At 37.3% G+C, this 7,942-nt stretch overlaps 1 pseudogene; it reads left to right on the top strand.

The window, feature by feature from the left end:
- The first annotated feature begins 365 nt into the window (after window positions 1–365).
- LOC103402669 (O-fucosyltransferase 13-like) lies at window positions 366–5,755 on the top strand (annotated as a pseudogene).
- The last annotated feature ends 2,187 nt before the right edge of the window (window positions 5,756–7,942 follow it).

The following is a 7,942-nucleotide window of genomic DNA, read 5'->3' as shown; positions in this document are numbered from 1 at the left end:
ATTCCTTCAATGAAAACGCCTGCGGTTCAATTGGGTACTTCTGTGTTTTGGGGTTGGGTATCGAGACAAACTACCTTTTCTCGGTGTGTCACACTTGTAGTCTCAGAGGTCACAACAACAAGTGGATTTCACGCATGTGACATTTCTTGTCCAGGACTCTGAACTGGCAGATCGGGTCTACCTATGTTTGTCCACACAAATGGACTGCAAAACTCGGTCCGCACCCTAGAAAATGGGATTTGTCATCTCTCAATCTTACAACAATACGAAGCAGGCAAAAACCAATGTGCTTCTTCTTCTTCGCTCTTTTTTCTGAGTGCCATTAACCCGATATCCAAATCGAATCAGCAGAGCTGAGAAATGAAATGGTGGCAATTTCATTGAAGCCTGTATTCAGCATAGGAGTCCTCACCCTCTTTCTCGTCCTCGTTGTCTTTCTCTTATCGCCCACTTTCCCTTTCTACTAAAACCCTCTCCTTCTCAATTCACCCATGTATGTGTTCCTTACCTCTTTTTCCAACTACTTATTCTTGCCTTTCTTTTACTTTCATATCATTAATTTTTTGACTGGTTTTACTGGTACAAAATAGCAGGAATTTTAGATCTTGAAGAGTTTCCTTATATGTATATATATGTGTGTGTATGTGTGTATATATACACATATATGAGAATGAAGTAGATTCCAAGTTCTTCCATGTTTTTTTGTATTAAAGGGGGATTTTGTTTCCTTGGGTTTGGCATTTTTTATGGTGTCTGAGTTGTGTTGATGTTAAAATCTAAGAAACGAGAATTACAATGTGATTTGGGCCTAGTTTGAAGTGTTGATTTGCGGTTCTTTGGGGACGAAAAACTACGTAAAGTATGGGTTTTTGATTGAATTTGTGAATGCAGGAGCAAATTGGATATATGGAGTGTTGGGAGGATGGTTGAATGGAGACTTTGCATGTAGTGGCTACAAGGACACCTCACTGGTATTTGCCTATCTTAGCTATATAATTGTCTATGTTCGCCCGCCATTGGGTTATTTAGAATTTAGGATTGTTCGGAAAACCGTGGGAAGTTGCGCTTTTGAATTGAACATTGAGAAACTAGCATAAGGAACCAATATATGCATTTCGAAATTAAAATAGTTGAAATGTTACCCCAGAACGATTTGTGGTATTTCAGGTATTGAGAAGTGTTTAGTTTCATAGATTTTATTTGGCATTTGTTTGTCATGTGAAAATGTGGTCGCCAAAAGATTTTCACATGTATATTGTATTTGTGTGTGGTGGGAATAGAATTAGGATTGGGTTGAAGTTACTTCATTGCAGACAAGTGCATTGGTTTTCTGCAGCTCTTCCATCAAAGAGTAATGGATTCATTCAAGTGGATTGCTACGGGGGCCTTAATTAAACGAGAAGAGATGTGAGTGATTGAAGAAACTTTGTTATTGCTTGTAAATGCTCGATTTTAAGTTACCACTTTACTTAGCATGAAAAATTATTTATGTGGAGTGCAGTTATGTGACGGTGTTGGTATTGCTCATCTTTTAAGTACAACCCTGGTTTTGCCAAAGTTTGAGGTGGCTGCTTATTGGAATGAATCAAGGTAATTTGTCGTTTACCATACGACAGCTAGAATATAACTGCCCGTGATTCTCATAATTTTGAATATGGACCTCCTTTAATGTTTAGTTTTTGTTTATTTAGAAGAATTAACAGCTTTTTTTTTATTTTTTTGTTTGTGCAAACAATATCTCCATTTACTTCTTTCAACAGTTGGATGGCTTCATCAAAGTTGCGAAAGAGCTGCCATCGGAGATTGCTTAAAAAAACTTGTCCATGTTGATTATAGCAAACGCAAGGGCCAATTTGGTTATATAGAAACTGTTCTTCCGGCCCTATTAGAGCATCATTATATTTCAATTACACCAACGATGAGGCAAATAAGGGATAGGTATTTAAATACGTGTGTTTTTTTTTCTATGAGTTCGCAATTACATACGAAGAATTGTTACTGTGGATATCTACCAACTTAGTGGTGAAGGCCAGTACATGTGGCCTAAAGCTTTATCATCAAGGTGTAAAAGTAAAACTAAAAAGTGTAGCTTAGTTTGTAAACCTAAAGGCCATTAGAAAATAAGGGTTTGTTATTATGTGTTTCTTGTTTAGTATCTTGTTGTCCAAAGATTTGGATTTCAAAGTTGATTAGTTCTGTGAATGTTTTTGAGCTTGTTTGGTTCATGATCAGAAAGAAAGTATCAAAAACTAAGATACCATCTAGAAATATTTGGTTGTTAACATCTGGAAACAAGTTATGTATTGAATATGAGTCATTGGGATTTCAGAATTATAATAATCCAGTTGGTATAAGCTTCAACCATAGGGCTGGGCCTTGGAGCTCAGATCATAGGATTTAGGGTTAGACTAAAGGCTTGGGTTTGGGGCAGTTTGGGACAGTGGTGTGTGACTTAGGTTTTAGGTTTAGATCAGAGGTTTGGCATCTGTGGCTCGTGGACTAGGTCTATACTCTAGAGTCCCTTGGCATGTGAACTAAGTTTGGTTTCTTAGGCTTGAAAACCAGGTCCAAATTTGGGCCTTGAGGACTCACAGCTGAGGTACGACTTGTGTTTGGGGTAGGCGCTTGGAGCCGAGGTCTCAGGTTTGGGGTTTGGTTAATTTTAGAGGGTACTTAATATACCCATTGTTGAATATATGAATGTACTAAATTGTTTAAAGTACCCCACATCTACTGTAAGCTGGAATCTGGGATTCGCAGCCTAAGTGAGGAGTTTGTGGCTCGGGCATAGTCGGAGGTCTATAGTGCAGTGTGGGGTTTGGGGGCCAGGGTTTAATTCTTGTGTCCATGTGTTCCCCAAAGGCTTTTGACCGGGTTCAATATTTGGGGCCGGGGACTTCTTATTTGATGTTGGTGTTTAAGTTCTTTGGTTCAGTCTTTTAGAAATTGTCGTAAACGTCTTTATTTTGCTTTCAAGATTGCATGTCGAAATCTTTTATAAATGCAGTCTGCCAACACATTTTTGTAGATTTCATGTATCCCTTGGTTTTTAGAACAAAAGTTTATTTCTGGATCCTAACAAAACAAGCCCTTATGTTTTTGCCCTTCACTGTGTAAACAAGTCCGAGAAGTTTGATCACTAAAACCTACAGACTTGGCGTTTTGATCAAACAATTTGCTAATCTTAAGATATCTTCTGGCTTGTGTAGGTATCCTCAGTATGCAAAAGCTTCCCTTTGTCAAGCTTGCTACAGTGCATTACGCCTCACCAAATCCGTGAAGAAGAAACCTTCTAAGCTTCTTGAAGCCATACCCAAACTATCCCTCTCTCAGCATCTTCGTTTTGAGCCTGATAAGGTAGCTTACAGTCAATGTGAATGATAAGAGCATATTGATGCGACTTAGTTAGCTTGTTTTCTTGCATTTTCATAATTAGTTTGTGTTTATTATAGTGATTTAAGCTATTTTCGTTTGTTTGTAGGTCTAATTGGCAAAGTTGGCAAGAAAGTGCATTTTGAAGCATTTTAGAGCAATTTTGGGCTAAAATGGATTGCATGTATGTGGAGCACAAGGAATAGATGTTTTTGAAGATCAAATGAAGCGAGGAATGTGTTAAAGAGATGGAGAAATTAATTCCAGACTTGGAAGATGAGTAATCAGCTGCAAGGGGACCTAAAACCCTTCTAGAAGGCCTATATCTTCTTTTATACATGTGCCGCACCCACCTTTCTAGAAGCCCTAAAAAGATGGCGCCCCAAACCCTTCTAGAAGGTCAGAAATCAGCCACTACACACTCTTTATAGAAGTCCTACAAAAGTGGCGCCTCAAACCCTTCTAAAAATCCTAAAAATCTGCCAGAAACCATAGTTATTTCCCCCTTGGATTGGGGCAAGCCTTGTGCGAAAACCCTAAGCCTTTTCCTCCAGAAATTCGGGCAAACCCTAGCCTATAAATATATAATTTCAGCCACAAATTTGACGAACCACCCCCCATATAATTCTAAAACCCCCTCAGCCGCAATCCACGCCATTCCACAACCTTTTGCTGCAATTCTGGAGAAGAATGAGCCTTTGCCGTGCCTTCCATTGGAGCAAGAACCTTGTGCGCAAGCCACCTGCATCCTTGGGAGTTCTAAGAGTTCTTTCTTCCCTCGTTTCGTTTCCATGTTTATTTTCTGTTGCTTTTCAATTGTTATGAACATGTGGAACTGATTCCTTTTTAGTTAGAGGTGAATTCAAAGCCATGGACATATGTTTAATATGAATTGATTACTTTCAGTTTTTATTTCGTAAAACATGAATGTGATTTACTTATCTATTTGATTGAGAACTTATTCTTGTTTGTTGATTAAGGGTGCACACTTAGTTTGCATACATGAATCTGATGCTAAATTATGAGGGACTTTCACCTAATCGTTAGGAACTTATAATTAAAAGTAGTGAAGATTGCTAGTCACAATCATGTTAAGTAGATTCTTGGTTGCAGTGTCATGCAATTCATAGTTACGATAGCCTTGTCAATGCTTATGATTTCCATGGAACTTAATGATCTTTGAATGTATCTCTATCATGTTGTTCATATAGGGAACTTGATGAGAATAATTTGGTTGCGATGCGTTGTCCATTCAATTCAATGAATTTAGGGAAATCTGAAGGTTAATTAGTGCATTCACAATTAATTTGGGGCATTGTCATTCATGGTTTAAAGAAACAATACTGGAAATTGATTTATGTTGCATATGTTCATGTGTGGAGAAGGACCCTCTAACTAGTTTTTCACCCTTGAATTCACCTAATTTCATATCTAGTTTACTTTGTTTTGCAATCTGTCTAGTTTGATTAATTTCTTCTAAATCAATCCCTCTTTAATTAAGTGTGTTAGATTAGTTAGAAAAGTGTTCAAATCTGTCCGATTTAGTGTTTTGAGTCTTAGTAGTCTGAAATTTGTCCAATTAACTCCCTAGAGTCAGTTTTGAGTCAATTTCACTTAGTTGTGCTGTTTTGAGTAATTTGAGTCAATTTTAATTCTTAAGTGTCTAGTTTTGTGTTTTTGAGTCTAGTTTAGTGTTTTAGAGTTTAATTTGTGTAGATTAGCAGCCCTTCTAATCCCCGGCATAAAACGATCCCTACTTACATATACTACAATCATAGGGTTTTAATTTAAGTGTTAGAATATTTCACATCAGTGAATACCCCTACCTTTCTCCTTCCTCCATTGATGCTATTGAGGATGCGCGCGGAGATAGAAAACCATGGACTGGAGAGCTTGCCCAGATTTGGAGGAAACGAGGAAAATGTCCTCTTACGCCTAACGAGACAGCCTTCAAACTCAAAGTGCTTTCCATCCCAACAAACACAAACATTTATCTGGCAGCTGGGGACGGTCTGATGGAAATTGAAGGGTTAACATCCGTTTACACAAATGTAGTTACCAAGTCTAGCCTTCTCAGCGGCGAGGATTTCAAAAGCATGCATGGGAACACGAAAGCGGCCTTGGATTACTACGTGTTTATTAACAGCGATTCATATATAGCAAAGTATTTTGGAAATATGGATAAGATGGTTGCAGCAATGCGAGCTTTTAACGGCATGTACAAGACACTTTTTTTAAGCAGAAGAGCGTTTGCAGAGTTCACATGTCAAGGTTTGAGGGGGAAGGAATTGATACGAGCTCTATGGAAGGCGCATGAAGATGATTTTGTCATGGGGGAAGGATCTGCTTTTTGCCCGATTGCTTTCGTGAGTTCAAATTATGATTTCAGATGTCAATTTGATAATTATTTTTGGGTTCAAATTATTATTACACATTAACAGAAAAGAGAAAAAAGGAAGCTATGGTTTGACTCCTTAAACTTTAATAACATGTCCATGTGTTTCCATGTAAGAATATTGTTATTGGTGGTTGTAATGACATGTAAGAATATACTATGAAAAGGTTAATTTGTCCTTCATTTTGACGGTAAGTAGATGGAACGTAAAGGCAAGGGGTTAATTGGCTAATTTCCTTTTCCAAAAAAGTGCAAGTACTTGACTTACCAAAAAATAATTTAAAGAGTTAATTTCAACTGGTACTATAATTCTAAAAGTCAAACGACAAGATTGCTCTGTCCCAAAAGGACTAGGAATACATCCGGATTTCTTTTCGTTTTGTTAGTGAAACCTCTTCGGGCGTGCTAAAATCATTTCTCTTAAAATGTAATGGAGACTTATAAGATCACGTTTACAATTACGTACATGATCACATTTCAAAATTGTGAGAAATGGAACTGTTCTGTTTCCAACATCCAAGGTTCAGCGGTAATGACAAAGGGTTAGGCACACATTTCATGCCAGCCTTTTCATACCATGTTAGACAATTACTAAGCTTCATAAAATACACAAACACATTATTTCCAGGAGTATTGTGCCGATTTCTCTGAATTATTACCCCAGTATTATTGTTTGGAAAAATCAGTCCTTAAACTAATTAAAATCTATCAATTTCAACCCTAATATTAAATTTAAAGCTATCTATTCAATTTTTTTTGTCAATTTAATTCATGTGACTTGTATGTGGATAGATTGGTACTTTCCCATGTGTTTTGAGGACTTTCTTTCTTTAAAAAAAAAAAAAGAAAAGAAAGAAAACATGTGTATGAAGTTAACTTTGGAGGATAAATTAGAAGTTAGATTTGCAACCTATATGCAGCATTAGAGGTTTATAGGTGTAAAATGACAGTATTACCCTCTAAAATGTGTCACGTGGGTTAAGTTGACGAAAAATTAGATAGAATAACTTTGAATATAAGATCAGAGATGAAATTAGCATTTTTAATGAATTCCAGGAAGTTATTCAACTCATACCACACCGGGATTGTCTACTCCTGCCAAACGTATGCCCAAAGTTCATAACCCTAAAACTCCAACCTGTACAAGCTTTTTGTTATTCATATTGCCATGAAGGGAAGGGAAGTGGTATATATCCCAGTCGTCCCTCGGGGCACCAGCCTCTGACCATATTCAATAAAAAAGATTGTTATCAGAAGCAAGAAGACGACCATCAGAATTGATGAGTATAGGTATAGATGCTCTGTGTAACAGCCCGTCCCTAAAAATGATGATTTCATAATTTTAATACGTGAGTTTATGAAGATGCCCTTCGAGGCAAAGTGTTGACTATCGTGTCATGTCATGTGAGACTCATCTTCTTGGTGTATTCTCGTTTTACTCGTCGCTACGAACATGTGGGTGCAAATGGGACGTGATTTGGAGCTATAATGAAAGAGTTATTAACCTTTAAAGTTAAGGACATTTTAGTAAATTAATTAATTTCAGATTTTGTTGAGGGGAAAATCTAGAGTGCCACGTGGGTGGCCCAGATTAAAGGAAATGAGGAATGGATGGTGGTGATGTAAAGGAAAGAAGACAAGAAAACTGAGAGGAAGTGTGTGACTAACACAGAGAGGAGAGAGTTAGGATGGCTTAATCAGAAACAAACGAAAGGAGGAAAAAGGAGAGAAGAAGGGAGCGGGGGATCCCTTCGGCCCGGTTCCAATTTCTGACTCAATGATAGGAGCATATTTATGCGACTTAGTTAGCTTGTTTTCTTGCATTTTCTTAGTTAGTTCGTGTGTGTTTGTAGGTCCAATTGACAAAGTTGGCAAGAAAGTGTATTTTGGAGCATTTTGGCATCAAATGGATAGCTTACATATGGAGCAAGATGGATGGACGAATTTGAAGTTCAAAAGGCTAGGAATGTGCTGAAAAGATGAAGAAAATAAATCCAAGACAAAGAAGATAAGGAATCAACTCAAAAGAATGAGTCATTATCCAAAACCTTATCCAACCTTATCTTATCCAAACTAACCTTATCTTATCTTATCCTTTCCTAATCTAGCATTATCTAATCTTATCCTATCCAAATCAATTTGTGCCTTAATTCCAGCCATTTATAAGGGATAATT

Source organism: Malus domestica, chromosome 09 (assembly GCF_042453785.1).
Source record: "Malus domestica chromosome 09, GDT2T_hap1".
NCBI classification, from domain to species: Eukaryota; Viridiplantae; Streptophyta; class Magnoliopsida; order Rosales; family Rosaceae; genus Malus; species Malus domestica.
Note: the sequence above shows the minus strand (reverse complement) of the source record. Positions and strands in the feature narration are given on the sequence as shown.